Genomic DNA, 17,131 nt, shown 5'->3' on the forward strand with positions numbered 1-17,131 from the left:
AGTGAGGGAAGTTTCCCGCCAACGACGTTGTCTCGCACGCCTGTGGTGATACTGAGCCAGCCTGTGTCGGTTTTGCTTGTTATACGAGCGGTTCTGAACGAGCAATCTGGCACGCTGGCTTACTAATGAGATTTATACTGACGTTTGGCTGTTAAAAAAGTAAGGTACTAGCCATGCTCAAGTGCATAGCTACGAAAAAATGGCTAGTTGGTACCTCAGCTGGTCACAGAGAAGCTGGTCATGAGAAGCTGAGCTTCGAAGCTAGTGCTGAGTTAGCTAGTTTGAAGATCAGCTCACACAGCTGATCTTCAGCTGTGTGAGCTGTCCGCCGCGAATGGAAGCTTGTCGTACGTGCGGTGGCTGTTTACATTTTGGCTTTTGGCTGTAACTTTACCAAAATGCGCCTGGAGAGCTCATTTAATTTATCAAACTATCAGAACGGCAACGCGATAACGCGAGTACGGGCCTTTAAAGGGTAATCTTGTTGCGGCAGTAAGCTAGGTTTGTTTTGCTCGCATGTAACTCAGCGCGCACGGCCGCCTCGGCGCCGAAAAAAGGAAAACGATTATTACAGTAAAACTACTGCTGCTACAAGGTTCAAATTTGGTACAAAAGTGCTCTAAAGCTTTGTAAAAGAGACGTGCGCAAGGATTAAAACTTACAATGCATAATTTTTGCCAAAAATATGAAAATTCGCGTAGATCGGCGCAAACGCGTCCGCCATGAATGGAAGGTTACTGAAGTTACGGGGACTGTATTTTTATATTTCGGCTTTCGGCTTTAACTTTAACAAAATGTGCCTAGCGAGCGGATTTTTATTCCAACTTGTCAAACTATCGGAACAGCATCGCGATAACGCGAGTATGGCCTTCAAAGGGTCGCCTTGTCGCGAAAGTTAGCTATATTTGTTTTGCTTGCATGTGACTCAGTGCGCGTGGCCTTCTCGGCGCAAAAAAAAAAAAAAACAGCTTTGTAACTTTAAAACTATTGGGGATACGAATTTAACATTCGGTACAAAGGTGCTGTCGAACTTCATTAAGGAGGAGTGCAAAAGGATTAGAACTTACATGGCAGACTTCCTGACGAATATGTGAAAATTGGCGCAGCTCTGTCCAAACGCATCCGCCATGCATGGGAGGTTCTCGAAGTCTCTTCCCAGATGGTAGCGAAAGCGATACAGGTTAGAGAAAGTGGAGGCCTGTGCGCCAACATCCATCTATGTGTATGAGTATGAAGCCGTAGCAAGCTTCTACGAGGACGTCAAATCAGCAATGATGAAGGCAACAGCGCAGTTCACATTTGTAATTGGAGAATTTAACGCAGAGGCCGGTAAGAAGCAAACGGGAGAAAGGTCAGTGGGAAACTTCGGAATAGACAATCGCAACAGTCGAGGAAATACACTGGTGGGACTTGCAGAGAAAACTAAGCTGATGTTAATGAAAACATTTTTCTACAAACGAAAGAGTAGCCAATGGACTCGGAAAAGACCCTATGATACAATAAAAAAACACAAGTGACTTTATGCTAAGTCAAAACTCGGGTATTGTGCAAAACGTAGAGGTACTAAGTAAGATTAGGAACAGCGATCACAGTATGGGTATATGCAGGCTAAGGCTGAATCTCAGAAGAGAAATAACGAAACCCGTGAAAACTAAGAAGCCCTGAATGAAATCAGTCAGTGCCGGATCGCAGGAGCTTAAATTAACTCTTCAAAACTAATTCTCGCTTTTGAACCAGCAGAACGAGGTCAGTGTAGGCAGGTCAAACGAGAACCTAACATCGGCACCACTCAGCGAATCACCAGGAGCTGTGGGAGAAGCAGCACGCAGAGAACAAATTAGAAAACTAAGAAAACGAAGGAACCAATTGACAAACGTAAGGACATGAAAGTGTCAAGTAAGGTGGACGGGATTGGATTGGCCGAGCTGTCAAAACATAACAACAGAAATAAAACAAAATACATCCGTGCATATAACACGGCCATGATCGGGTAAACGCTGCAAATAGGGGGAAGCTTGAAAGCAACTAAGAGGAAGCTAGCCATCGGTAAATACAGGATGTCCGCACTCAGACATCAGCAGGGTAACATTCTGCACAACTTGTGCGACATAATTAAGGTAGCAGAACGATTCTACACCAGGCTGTATGCCAGTGACGTTAGACAACGGGAAACTACTGAGAATACAAGCTCAACTTGCGATGTACAAGTAGTAACTAAAGAGGAGGAAGGAAATGTTCTCAACGGCATGAAAAGAGGAAAAGCTGCAAGTGACGAAAACAACCGCAGATCTACCTGATGGAGGGAGGAGACATCGTACTGGAAAAGCTTGCTGTACTATTTTAGGAATGCTTGAAGACTTAAGAAGTGCCCATAGCCTGGAAAAACGCCAACAGTATTCCGATTCATAAGACGGGAGATCCCAAGGACGCCAATAATACCGATCAGAGTACTTTAAGTTGCTTACAAACTGTTTACCAAAGGTATAGTTAGCTGTGTAGGTGACAGCCTGGATTCCCAACAACCCAGAGAGCAGGCCGGGTTTTGGAAAGGGTACTGAACCCAGCATCACATGCATGTCATTAACCAAGTGATAGAAAAATCCTAATAGTACAATAAACTCCTTGACATAGCATTTATAAATTACGAGAAAGCATTTGATTCCGTACTCACCGCAGGCGTTTCAGAAACATTAAAAGACCAGGGACTAGAGGAAACCTACATAAGACTTCTAAAAGACATATATAAGAAATGCATGGCCAGGATAACTCTCCACAAGAAAGCGATCAATTTCCGAACCGAAAATGGAGTAAGAGAGGGAAATACCATCTCTACAAAACTATTCACAGTATGTCTGGGGGGGGGGGGGGGGGTATTTAGAAAGCTTCACTCAGAAAACTTAGGATTAAGGATGAGTAGAGAATACTTGAGCCATTTAAGATTTGCGGACGACTGCTTGCAAATATTATGTACCTACGTTTGAAATAAAACGATTGATTGATTGATTGATTGATTGATTGATTGATTGATTGATTGATTGATTGATTGATTGATTGATTGATTGATTGATTGATTGATTGATTGATTGATTGATTGATTGATTGATTGATTGATAGTCTTGCTGAGTGAGACTGCAGAACACGTGCAAACAATGCTTGAGGAACCACAATCAGAAAGCACAGCCGTGGGGTTAAAAATAAGTATGAATAAATGTAAAAGAGGGATGAATAACCATGCTAAGAACGTCTTTTTGAGCTTAGGAAAGGAAATGCTAGAAGAAGTAACAGAATAAACTACCTCGGACAGATGTTTGTGCTGACCCCAACCACGAGAGAGAAATCTGGCGTAGAATAGATATTGGCGGGGGAGCACTGGGAAAGCACTCCAAAATAAGGAAAAGTAAGCTAACTCTCCCACTGAAAACAAAAATCTACAACCAGGGCATACTGCCGGTGGTGACATACGGAGCTGAAACTTGGCGCCTTCAAACTAGAAAGCAAACTCAGGTGGGCTCAACGGGCAATGGAACATATAATGCTAGGATTAACACTCAGGGATAACAAACGAGCTACTGAATCAGAGAACAAGCTAGAGGTGACGATATCCCAGTTAAAAAAAGTAAAAAGAAATGGACTTGGGCTGACCATGCAGTGAGACGAACCGAAAACCGGTCGACAGTCAGGGTAACAGAGCAGATACCAAGAAATGGGCTTAGAAGAAGGGGAAGGGAAATAAAACGATGGAGGGATGAAATTCGAACTTCAAGGGTAAACTGTGGACTCGATTGGCGCAGGACTGGAGTGGTTGGAGGTGTATGGGATAGGCCTTCGTCCTGCAGTGGACCTGAACAGGCTGATGATAATAATGATTATTACTGAAATTTCAATGTACAGGTGCAGTCACAAGTAATTGGAAAAAAGGATTTGTGAACGTCCCAAAATATATGTCTAACTGGCTTTATGGCAGCCATTGCCGGTTTACAGGAGGCTTCTTCTATTACAGACTCCTTTAAACCAACACCAGTGCAGCCTCGCAGTTTCAGGAAGAAAACAATTGCTGCAAATTTACGGGACGTGTTCCAAGTGCTTTTGACGGCACCTGTACAATCACGCCTAGTTAGTATGAACGCGTAAATATGAACGCGTCGAAGTCGCGAACAGATTAAGGAGAAGCGATGTACAGCAAAACACACACGTACAAGCACGCAAAAGCGACGAAATGTGCCTCTACACTGATGACTGATGTTCTCCTTTCATGTGTCGCAAGCTCCTGCGTACGCATTATTAGCACATTGTCGGCATCCCTCCTGTTCAAGTTTAGCGAAAGCTGTGCCCCAGCCAAGGTGACCTGCTTGCAGTACAGTCGGTAAAACGCTTGTCTATAACAGCGATTTCAACTTCAACCAGCTACTACCGAAAACTGCCGAAACATACTCGTTCCAAACATGTCGGAGGCAAAAGCGGAGGGCTAAAACTTCAGAATTCCGCAGTCGTTTTATTCAAATCCCGCTCCGTCGGGGCAGGATAGGGCTGAGAGTACGAAAGCTGTGTTATAGACAAGCCTTTTACCGGCTGTACGGCCACCGGTATTAGTTTTTTCTTCATCGGTTGGTTCGGTCCGGGCAGTTTTCTCCGATTGCCTGGTGAGGGTATTCACCAACAAGCCCCATGGGCGAGATCTCATGACGATTATATTTCGAATTCGAGCCTTTTTGCCGTGTTGACATAGTGAAGTAACGACAGCAACGTGGCAAGAGAAGGACGCCGATTAAGGGGACCAATAACTGTTCGCTAGCAACCCGGAAGCCATTGCCGTGTATAAAATCCGGATGGAAAGGGTTTTTTTTTGTACGTCACGCAAGCGTCATGAAAACAACGTAAAACACTACTTCCTGTATGTCCCTCCTGCGCATGCATGATGTTTTGCATTGTGCCAAGCCGCTGCGTAGGCGCCATTTTCTCTCCAGTGATATTTCGGCCCTCTTCAGTCACCGAATTTGCTAAATCGGCCGCATTGATTGGTCTTTCTGGAGAGTTGTGGCAAAGCCTCACTACGGGCTTCATAGAGGGCACTCAAAGATTGCAAAATTAAACTTTCTTGTTTTTCTCTTCAAAGAGAAAACTGCTTTTGTAATGTGGAGCAAAAAACTGATATTTGTAGCAAATCATCAAGCTTTTGTAATTTTTTTAATGAAAGAGAATTGTCATCGCATCCGGTGTTCAAATTGATCTAAGATATCAAGGGTGTTGCCCGATGACTTTCTACGCCGGCGCCTTGATTTCTGCCCCCTCCTTCTGTCGGCTCATTATGCCCTTTCCGAAAGAAGTGAGTAGGTAAAAGAATTGCAAGAAAATCTGGCCCCAGTATATGTCCATCGCTCACAGTCTTCTAGGCTTTCGTATTGTCTATTCCTAGGAGGGCTCAATCTTCTGGATCTGTTTTTTTAGGGGTGTGCGAATATTCGAAAATTCGAATATTCGATTCGAATTTTTTGGCATTCGATTCGATTCGAACGACACTTTTATTGTTCGAAATATTCGAACCACCCAAAACTAAAAAAAAAAAAAAAATTCAGAGCGTGTCTGTATCGGTGTTTATTTACAGTGGACTCTCGATTATACGATTCTGGGGGTGCGAATTTCGGGATGATACGAATTTCCGAAAAGTCCCGGCTAAATTGCATCGTTTGCAATGGGAAAAATTTCGGCTGTTACGAACGGACCTGCGCGGCTCGGCGGAAGATAGGAACGAGCCGGCGAGGCACCCGACTGGCGAACGAGCAAGTGACGGCTCTCGCTCCCCTGTTTGTCATTCTTTCTACAGAAACGGCCGGGCTGTTGTTTTCTGCTCGCGAAAACGCTCTGCGCACGCCCAACGCGCTGACACGGCCGCGAAACCACCCCCACGCTGCGCGCGGCGCGGCCGGCGGCGTCAACATGGCGTCGGCTCCAGCCGCGAAGTGGCGCGGGCGCTCGTGCGACCGCTTCTAAGCGCTCTTTAAAATGTGGCTCAAGGGAGACACGAAGTTGCTTGTGCGGTAAAGGAGCTGATAATGCATGCGAAAACGGTACTATAAAACATCATCCGCGCCGAGTGAAAGCGCCCATAAAATATTTGCGGGGGTGCTAAGCCTAACCATCTCCGGCGGAGCCAAGCCGGCTGTCTCGATCTCATCGCAAGTAGTCAGGCTCCTCCATTCTGCCGCGCCCGTCGTGCGTCATTTTCTGACCGAGGTAGGCGCTACCGCGGGCGCGAAATCGTCGATGTGGGCGTGAAAATACAGCGCTCGCAGAGCCGAGGCGAGCGAATCGCGTGCAAAAACGCACCATGCGGTTCACGCTTGGCTGTTGCGGCGCGTAGCGAGCTTGGCCACAGCGAGCGAGGAGATGAGCACGAAGCTTTACGTGCTCCAGAAAGGACTGCTTTGCGACACGGGGGTTAAAAAAAGCAGAAAAAATCACGAATTTCTTCACGCGAAAGTAGGAAAAGAAATAAACGAACATTTTTTTCAGCTAAATTTTTTGGTCTGTGTTGGTTCATACGAATTTCGGATGATACGAATATTTTTCGCAGCCCCGCCGCGAGATTAGTATCATCAAGATTTTACTGTATCAGCGCGCGGCAATGTGCACGGGCTCGGGCATGCCAGCTACTAGTCTCTCAAGTGAGCGGCTGTTTTCGGTATCTGGTAAATTGGTGACGAGCAGGAGGTTGTCACTGCTCCCCGAACATGTCGAGCAGTTAACCTTTCTCCATGTTAACATTTAAGTGAGTGCCGACCTTAACCTGTTCAGTGCAATGGTATTGTGTATTTCCTAATTTTACTTTGTGTGATTTGTTGTGCAATAAAGCTGCAGTTTTTGTGTCTCTAGATGGTGAAAACATTAATTTTACAAAAAACAATAAGTATTCGTATTCGAAAAATATTCGAAAAATATTGGATTCGATTCGAACTTTGTTTTTATTATTCGAATTCGCTTCGAAATTAAAAAAATTGATATTCGCACACCCCTAGTTTTTTTTCTTTCGCAGCATTTTCAAAAAAGCCAAATTAAGCGCCGTAAGTGGAAGGAAGGGGTTGTTTTTTTTACGAATTAGTGTTTCTAACGACAGTGCTGGCGGCCCCAGTTCAGAGCACACGGTTTTAGACTGCATCGCGTCCTACGCCATCTTCAAGATCTGGGAGAACCACCACAAATCGTTCTTTTTGTAATGGTTGTTGTTCGCTTGTTAATTAATTATGCATACCCAATCAGGGAATCAGCCATTTCTTAGTGGTGGTAGGAAAACAAAGTTCTTATATAATTACGGCGCACTCCCGGAGGGTACATTAAAGCGGTTGGAAAGGGTTTTTGTTCGGTTTTTTGAAGACGAAGTTGAGATAGGGAGCAAAATAAAAGGAAAGAGAAGACAAAAATTACGCCCATCTTCCCGCGAGGGAATCCTGGTGTGATGCGACGCATCGGGGGGTTCAATTGGTGTTTCCGTTGGGCTGATTCTCTAAATCGCGTGAAACGTGTTGTGAACGCGTATGATGCATTTCCATCACATGCGGGTGTTCCAATACGCGGTACGATGGGCGTAATTGTTGTGTCACACCACTCACTGAAGGGACCGTCGCTTCCATCACGTCTTCATCGGGAGAATCAAGTCAAGCACGAAGTAGTCAAGCAAGGTCACGTCAAGTGCGAGAGCGAGCGCTTGACTGAACCGCCGCAGCGCGATACCCACTTTATATTCACAGCGCTTGAAGGAGAGGAGACAATGGAGGAGAGTAGCGCATGCGCGCACTTGCGCCCGCCGGCGCAGTTGTTAATGCAGCGTTACGCAGCGAAGCGCGCCCAAACAAGAGCGCCAGGTGTGGTATGCTAATGAGCCTGAGTGAGAGTGTTGCACACAGCTGTGGGAGAGAAGAATGGAGGAGGGATGCGGACGGACAGCGCGACGAAGACGCAGGAGGGACATGCCTCAGAGCAAGAGATGCGTCGCATCTAAAAGAGCAAAAAAAAAAAAAAACGGAATCAAGACTTGGCGCTTCATAGTTATCAATACGCTAACGATATGGCACCGAAGATCATTGCGACGCCTCTTCTTTCCAAAAGACCTGAGTAATATCGCATGCCCGCGAATGGTACTCACTTTGCCTCAGCAGCAAGCAAAGCGAAGGAAGTTTTGCTTACAGGATGTAGTACGTGCCCGGCATCAGCAAAACACCTGTCCGTTCGTACGACACTAAATCACTGAACAACCTGATGACCTTTGTGGCGTCTGCGGATAGCCACCTGTTCGTGCAAGGAGAGATAGACGTCGCAGCACCTTCGTATCTCACGTATACCTGTCCTTGTGCAAACTGCCTGGGTGTTGCACAAATTGTTCCCAAGCAAAAGACCGAAGTCGCTACCTAAACAAAACATCCGAGGCTAAAAAGCGTTGGCAGCCTGTTTTGATGAGGCGTTGGGCTACTGTGCGCACACAGTAACAGGATTTAATCCGTGCTATGTACAGCCTCCAAAATTTTTAATATTATAGCGGTAGCGACAACCGATCGGCATATTAGTGCCTTATCATGGCGTTCACCGGCAAAATAGGCGAGGGTACGCGCACGCCCATAGTGTGGGAGCCTCGTCTGCTCTGCTGTTCTTCTCAGGGCTACACCCCCCTGTTTTTTCTTATCTTGCCAGACTGTTTCCGTACCGCCAAAGGTATCTAAGCAGCGTGGTGCACGAAGTCATTCAGATGCAGCGGCTGGGGGTGTACCACTCTCAAGGAAATAGCGTAGCAGACGACACTCATACAGGAGATAGCCCTATGCCCGTGCGGGTATACTCTCGCCTATTTTGCTGCTAAGCATCGTGATAAGGCGCTGACATGCAAGTCGATCGTACCTCCCGCTATATTAGAGAAAATTTGGGATGCTGTACGCTGTTATGTTAACGACATAGAAGCACAAATAACCCTTTCAGTCACCGTGACTCCATTAGGAGACGCGACTTTCTTCGTCGTTTTTCTCGTGAAAACGAAAAGAGTTCATGCTGCAGAGTGGTGCCGCTGAAGTTAGAAACCTACGGAAGTGAAAGGTAGCACCATGTGATGTGGAATGGCGGAACCGCACCCATAAAGATTGTTTCAAAACACACGCCACCAAGTTTTGTGGAAGCTCAGGTGTGTTGCCGTCCTAAGTTCTCTTTTACTGCGGCGTAAATCATTTATAAAGTCTAAAAACACTTCTTTCATGTGCAGATTTTATTATTTCACCTCCTTGTTTGAAACTACTTCAGCATATTTAATATTTTTATAGGGAAAAGCAGGATTGAGTAATGGTGTCTCCGGATGAGGACAAACACCACATGAGTAATAAGCATTCTAGAGAGACTGAACCTTTTTTTCTTACCTCTAGACACTTGACACTGCTAAACCTCCAAATATGGAATTTTTCTGCAGTGAATATAATAATTCGTGACTGAAAGGGATAAATCGAACAAATGTAAAAAGACATACAAGAAGTACGCTCATTACACTTTTTTAAGCCTCCCCACTAGCTCTCACCACGGCTCCAATTAGGGTTTTTCTTTAAGACTAGGAAGGAGGTTATGGTTACAACAGCTGGAACTTGCGCTTGTTGGTGTACCAATAAGCGCGAGAACGACTGCTTTCATTTTGTTGTCTTTGACACGGGGTATACTTAGAAAAATAAACATAATCAAAAGACGAGGTTGGAATCGTGAAACATCTATGAGAGGCCGGCTGACAACCGGTTGCCCTTCACTCAATGCACACGCAACGGCAATGGCCCAGCTTACAGTCTTCCTTCTGAGGCCGCTGGGAGGACTGACCGAAGAAGGTTGCTGTGTAGAATGCAGTTAAGAGAGACGGCAACACATAACTCATCCACTCTTGGTTTTCGCATCCAACGGGTTGATGAGGTTGCCCTAACACAAATATTGCCGTGTGTAGTGGTGAATCACCCCCCCCCCCCAAAAAAAAAAAAAAAAAAATCGGTGGAGGGAGGTATACGGTCGCATTCTGTTAATGCAGTGATGAATTGCAACGGAAGGACAATGGAACGAGATATGTCTACGTCCGTCCGCACGCACAAAGCCCCTCATCCGTGCCACTAGTCCCGTGCCTTTTTGTGTTCTAAAAAGGAAGATACCACGTTTTGACGCTGTGATCACTAATGCAAAGTTGCGTTGCTGTCTCATTAACGATTAATTCACAGTGAAGTTGCAAAAAGTATCGTCCGCCCAAAATTTCAAGCAAGTGCGCCTCTAGTAGATTTGCAAAGGAGGAGGATGAGGATACTTTTATTCGAATTGAAGGATCATTTCGAGAGAGTTGCGGAGTTGTGGTTGAAGACAATAAGTTGGATTTGCGCCTGTAATGTTCCGGCCATTAGTGGATATTGCTAGCCGCTGTTCAAACGAAGAGGTTTTCAGCACAGGGCCAGCTAGGGAGGTCGAGACTACTCGTGCTAGAACGCCGTTAATAGAGAATTGTGGTATGAGTGCGAGGGCTCGGGGTGATTGAGGGGTAATTTGTAGGGCTGCGAGGGGGCGATATCCTGTTAATTTGGGACAGAGGTGATGGAAATAGCATATCATGGCACGGAAGAAGTGTCAGCAGAGGGGTGTATCATCACACCCCTCAGGTGCAGTCTGGCGTTGGCGATCTATTTTTGATGAAGACGTCTGCAGATTGGGGCAGTCAAAACTGCCGGTAATGTTATGAGTAATAGACTAGCGATCAACTATCGGTAGTACACCACACTGGTGTACTATTCGACTATTGCTAAACGTTTGACTATTGCCAAACATTTGACAAAGTATTAGGGATTCATGGTTCTGGAAAAATTATTATCGTGTTGTCACTCAGTAGATACATTAAAGTTACCAACATCAATTCCGATGGGCGGCAAAGATGGCAGTGTTATCGCTGTTTGATTCTCTATTATTTAAAGCGACGCTTTTTATGCATCATTGGGGACGTTGAACGCCAAAATGCACTGCAGGAAAGTCAATTTTACACAATTGTTGGGCCCATGAAAACGATGATGATAATAAAACGCGAAGGATGGTTAAAAAATGATCTTGAGGAAAGCCAACCTACACAACGCGCACATCGAACGGTACATTAAGCGCCTCATGAATAAAGACGCTTCCCGTGGTCGTAATCGAACCTGGGTCCCTCGTGTTACGAAGGCGACGCCTATCCGACTGCGCCATTCGGACACGGTCGAAGCACTTGGAACTGTGGACTTTGACTCAGGTTGCTTGGGATAAAGCTTGCGTTGTAATTATCTTTCTCTTAACGAAGGGGCTCGATTAGTTTTGGTGGTCCAGCATCCCTCACGCGTTACTTCCGGATCCGCGTAGCCAAAAAGTGAAGCTCGGAACCTGACATCAACATTACCATTGACTGCGATGGCGCATAATCGACAGCCTACGTCAACGTTGGCTTCGACGCGTCATCAGGCTGTGAAATTGGGTATGCGCTGACCTCACGTTCACATTGGCTGTGACGTGTGATGTGACAGTAGAAAAAACATCGATTATGAAAAGGACGAAGTGTAACAAGCTCAACTGCTGGCGCAAGAGAGGGAGCGTGACAGGGTGGGGGGGGGGGGGGGGGGGGGGGGTACCTGACTGCTCGAAGTTAGGCAAAAGTCATACTTTAGGTCTAACGATGCCAACTCACCGCAGGACGTATAATAGGTTCGTCGTTGCTTGGCCCGCCATTGGGTCCGGCGTTAATGTTTCCTAACGTTTATCCTGAGTAAGAATGCTCGGTGTGCTCTGGAGTCTCTAAGCGGCAGAGACGAATTCCCAATCGCGAAAATGAGAAAATCTTCAAGCAACTGCCCACATTTATATATATTTTTATTTATTATTTGTTATTTTAATTCTTTTTATTTATTTATTTATTTATTTATTTATTTATTTATTTATTTATTTATTTATTTATTTCAGATGTCTTCATGGCCCAGGGGGTATTACTGAGGGGAGTGGTATATCTGGATATTCAAGGATGTTCAAATTGTACAAACATTGTATACATATAAAACAATATACGCGAACCCTAAACCAATAAGTATCCATCGGTGCGCAGATATATACGGTCTTAACACAAATCTACACAGGTATTGCCTTTTGCCTAGAAAACGAACAAAATTAACATTGACAATTGCATGCATATGGAAATAACACTGTCACCATCACCAGCCTATCTACGCCCACTGCAGGGCAAAAACCTCTCCCATTAATCTCCAATTATACCGGTCCTGTGCTAACAGCGACTAATTTATTTACGTTAACTTCTTCATCTCATCTGCCCATCTAACTTTCTGCCGCCCCCTGCCACGCTTGCCTTCTCTAGGGATCCACTCTGTTACACTTAATGACGAACGGCTATCTTGCCTTCGTATTACATGACGTGCCCACGTCCATTCTATCTTCTTAATTTGTACTAATATATCCTTAACACGCGTTTGTTCCCTGACCCACTCTGCTCCTTTTTTGTCCCTTAATGTTACACCTATCATCTTCCGCTCCATTTCCCGCTGAGTCATTCTCAATTTAAGTTGAACCCTCTTAGTGAGCCTCCAAGTTTCTGCCCCGTAGGTGAGTACCGGTAAGATGCAGCTGTCATACACTTTCTTCTTCAGCGACAATGGTAGGCTGCTATTCATTATCTGAGAATGCCTGCCATATGCACCCCACCCCATTCCCATCCTTCTAATTATCTGTGACTCATGGTTGGGATCCGGGGTCACAACTTGGCCTAAGTAGATATATTCGCTTACCACTTCCACTGCCTCTCCACCTATCTCAAAACGCTGTGCTGTCCCGAGAATATTGATCATTACTTTGGTTTTCTGCATATTAATTTCCAGTCCCACGGTTCTATTCTGTTCGCCCAGTGCGGAAAGCATGCTTTGCAATTCGTCCCCCGAGTTACTTCGCAAGGCGAGGTCATCAGCAAATCTGAGGTTACTGAGGTATTCTACATTAACCCTCACTCCCACCTGTTCCCAATCCAATGTTCCGAATACTTCTTGTAAACAGGCTGTGAATAACATTGGAGAGATTGTTTCTCCTTGTCTGATGCCCTTCCTTATAACACATTGAAATAACACATAGAAAGGAAAATAAACACTCTGGCAAATTAAGGTCACAAACTAGACATTATCAATCGCTTAACAAAGACAAGGGAAACAAAGATAAGAAATGGTACGACTCATTCAGCTGCTGATCATGATGCGGATGTTGCCGACACTGCCGTACTAATAATTTTCAGACACCGCAGAAAATCACATAAACTACATCATTAGTCCTCAACTTCGCAATTTTAATGGTCAGAGGAACTGACAACAGATGGACCACCAGGGTAACAGAATGAACACCAAGAGACGGGTCTAGAAGAAGGCGAAGGCCATTAACTTGATGGAGAAATGCAGTCAGAAAATTCGGAAGCAAAAAATAGTCCCGGGAAGCGAAGGACAGGAGCGGGTGAACGAGGATGGGAGAGGACTTAGGCCTGTAGTGGGATTAAATAGACTGTTTATTATGATTTTAATGAAAAGGTCCTCAAACTAGTTTTGCTAGCACCAGGGGAGCTGCTGGGAAAACAAAGTCTGTTGGGCCATGGCATACAAGACAGGCACCTTCCGAAAAAAAAAAAACGACTGGAGGCCATGATAAACATGTCACTGATCAAATGACTCCGTATAAAAGTCTTCTCTACAAATAACATGAAGCCAAATCTACACAAGGGCAGGCGATATGGCAGGATCATGTTTATTCCACAAAAGAAACAAAATCTGGAGAATGCGGTATACACCGACTCCGCGTTATACGAAAGTACCAGGCAGCAATTGTAGTAGTTGACTACTCTAGCCATCTATTTGAACCCATGACCCTCCTACATATAGTAACGAAGAACCGGAAGTTAGAGCCATCCTCTTGTCAAGGCACATAGCGGGAGTATTGAATGAAAGCGCAAACGTCTTTACAGATTCCAAGGGCTGCAGTACACTCGTTTCCGTGCAACCGAGCCATGATCAAGGCTATGCTCAGGGTTGGCAATTCAAACATTACATATTAAGATCGAGATATTACATCGACATATGGGAAGGGTCTTTGACCCGCGCGTTACTTTAGGATCAGCAACGAGCTGCTTGAGAGAACAAGGAAAGAAGCTACTGCATCTGGCCCTGGGTTTCAGGTTGCATCCTTGAGTTCCCTGGCATCTGCCTACCGCATTTTCCTAAACCCTAGTTCACTCTCTCTCTCATTTAGCAGAAAGGCAAAAAACACTCAGCCTGGTGTAGACCTCGGAAAAAAAATACTTTGTACACTTAAATTAACCTTAACGCTCAAACTGACCAACACCCCGAAGCCACGACCTTTCACGCTCCAATCTTCATTCACGAAGCACAGAGGGCCTGTCTTTCCTGTGCTATGAAACACCTTTGCTGATAGTCTTTCTCTCTTATCTAAGGTTCAGTGCTGTGAAGCATAGGTCGTAAATGCAGCAATTCCGTTCCACAACGCTCCCCGAGAGTATACGTAACGCAACCGCGTCGTACATCTTACGACCCAAACTTTAAAAACATATTTTGGTTTTGTTGCAACTTTCCTTAAAGTAAATACCATCAACTTTCGTTGCCGCAAATGAAAGCAAGCCTGGCAATAGTCATTAGATAAAAACAAAAAAAAGTGATTTGCCGCCTTTTGAACAACGCCGGGAAAGACGAAAATCGTTCCAGCCAGTTTTGAAGTTATTTGATGCGCGTAGATCGGGAAAGTTTGGCTCGGGTATAACGTGTCCACTATCATCTAAGGACTGGACGGGCTTATTGCCCACGTTGTAACAAATTTATGTGCTGAACAAAACTGAAAAATAATTATTGTTGTGGGCACCGTTTAAATCAAATCATTATGCAATTCATTGCTAAATATGGCATCCGGCTTACCGCCTTTCTCATAAATAACTACTTTACACAGAAGTTTTAAATGTCATTTTGCATTTTCCACATGATCCTGAATTACAAATACATGGGCAAGGGCTCTGTTCTCGACATTGTGAATTCTCTTGATGAATTCTCCATGGATACAACATGTTGTTTGCGTACGCAAAACGTAAGTGGCGTGTACACGTATAGCATTGAGAACATGGGGTGTACTTTGACGCTGGGCTCAGAAAGATCGCTACTAAGATATCACGTATTGAGCAAAAGATTTGCAAACACTTGGTAGGTACTCTAAAAATTAAGACAGCCGCGGAGGCTGGGAAAAGAAGCACATTTCTGAAGCTTGAAATCTGCGCCAATGCCACAAGTCGATCAAAGAACGTTGATTCAAATGTGAGGGAAAAGGCCCGTGTTAAGCTAAGGAACATCACATAATATTTTTTGCGTATCTATTTATTCATTTCAATCGGTTTTAGTAACTTAGTTGAGCCCTGTGATTTAATGCTAATTTTCAGGCTGTTTGTCGCGTTATCACCTTACCGGCCGTCACCACCCGCCCGCTATTGTCTGCGATCTTACAAATTTATGGCGTGACCGCAGAAAAAAGTTGCAGAGACTTCAACGTTTGGATTCTAAGACGTAAGGCAGGATAGCGATAATTTGACTCCCATGGAGCGTTTTCGTACGCAATTGCTGTATTTCCGATCTATGCTTCAGCAGCACTAAAGGTCACCGAAAAGGGAAAGACTTTTTAATCGGCGTGGCCCAGGAGAGACAAAGGCTCTCTGCGCTTCTGTGACTTATGATGTGAGCTGGAAAAATTGCGGATGCGAGGTGTTGGTATTGTTTTAGCTGGGAGGCGTCAGTGTCAGAGTATAAAAAGGTTTATTCTGTGTTGTCTAGGCTGAACAATTTGGATTTTTTTTCCAAAGAGAGAGAGAGAGAGAGAGAGAAGACGTTTGTTCAGGAACAAATAGCACTGGTAGGAAAATGGGGTTTAAAGATGGTGGGGGCTCAAGGATGGAACCTGAAGTCTAGGAGGCCGGATGGGCCAGCTCTTTCCCCTGCCCTTTCATCAGCTCGCGCTGATCTTGAAGTAACGAGCTGGTCAAAGCTGCCTCCCATGTCTCGAAGAAGGGGAATATGTTGTTTGTTTCAGTTGTTCGCAACCTAGCTCTTGGACATGGCTAGGTTGCGTGCAAGAGGGTGGATGTTTCCCCCGACTTTAGGACAGTTTTAACTTAATGTCTGATATTTCCACAGGACACCTTAACGCACATAGACGTGGAAAGATGGTGTTTCTAGGCGTAGGGCGAGGATTCGTTCTTAACGTTTTTCGAGGAGGCTGTGTGCTAGTCGTGGTCACAAGCAGCACGGTATGTGAGTTTATGTGCACTTCGGTCAGTGCGTCGTTCTCTTCCAGATCATTGGCTCTGGGTGTCCAGTTGATGGTAACTGTTTTAATTGAGGATGAGAACATGTTACCGAAACGCTTAGGTATTCTGCCTGTACAAAACAGTATAATGTCATTTGAGAGTCTGTGATATAGTTACGCTTCTGTTTGATACTTCCGCGTTTCGAATTGCCAAGAGGATGGCTCCAACTTCCACTTCGTTGTTCCTGTATGTTTGAGGGTCATGCAGTCACAAAAACTGCCGGAGTTGTCAAGTACGACAATTAGGGCCGTGTGATTTTGTGCATCCTGAAGTAGGTTATACTGTGGTCTCAGGATATTCTAACTTTCCCCGAATGGACTTGGTACTGCCATATCCCCTCTTTTTTGGTAGGATTGGATCCATATTTTGGTTAGAGGAGAGATTTCATGTGAGGTCGCTGGATCGGTGGGATGTCTATGACGGCGTGCTATAATTTATTTTCAGAAGGGGGGTGCAGGTCTTCTGTACGATGGCCCCTCCCGATTTTGTTTTTCCATCCGCTTCCGTGGTGCTACCACAGTGGTTTCTTCGATTTCTTGACTTCGAAGTGTGTTAGGAAGACACAAGTTGAGGTCATATTCATCGTTGTTATAACCAACATCCTATTTAGGACGACTTCAGATTGCTTTACTTTCCGATCGACCTTTACCCGCTCTTGTCCTGGGCTTCCCGAGTCCATTCTTTGCTTAGAATACTTTTATTTCCTCCCTCCATCGAGTAAATGGCCTT

Source organism: Haemaphysalis longicornis, unplaced genomic scaffold, assembly GCF_048455015.1.
Source record: "Haemaphysalis longicornis isolate Haplotype H1 unplaced genomic scaffold, Haemaphysalis longicornis Haplotype H1 scaffold_1, whole genome shotgun sequence".
Classification (NCBI taxonomy): Eukaryota; Metazoa; Arthropoda; class Arachnida; order Ixodida; family Ixodidae; genus Haemaphysalis; species Haemaphysalis longicornis.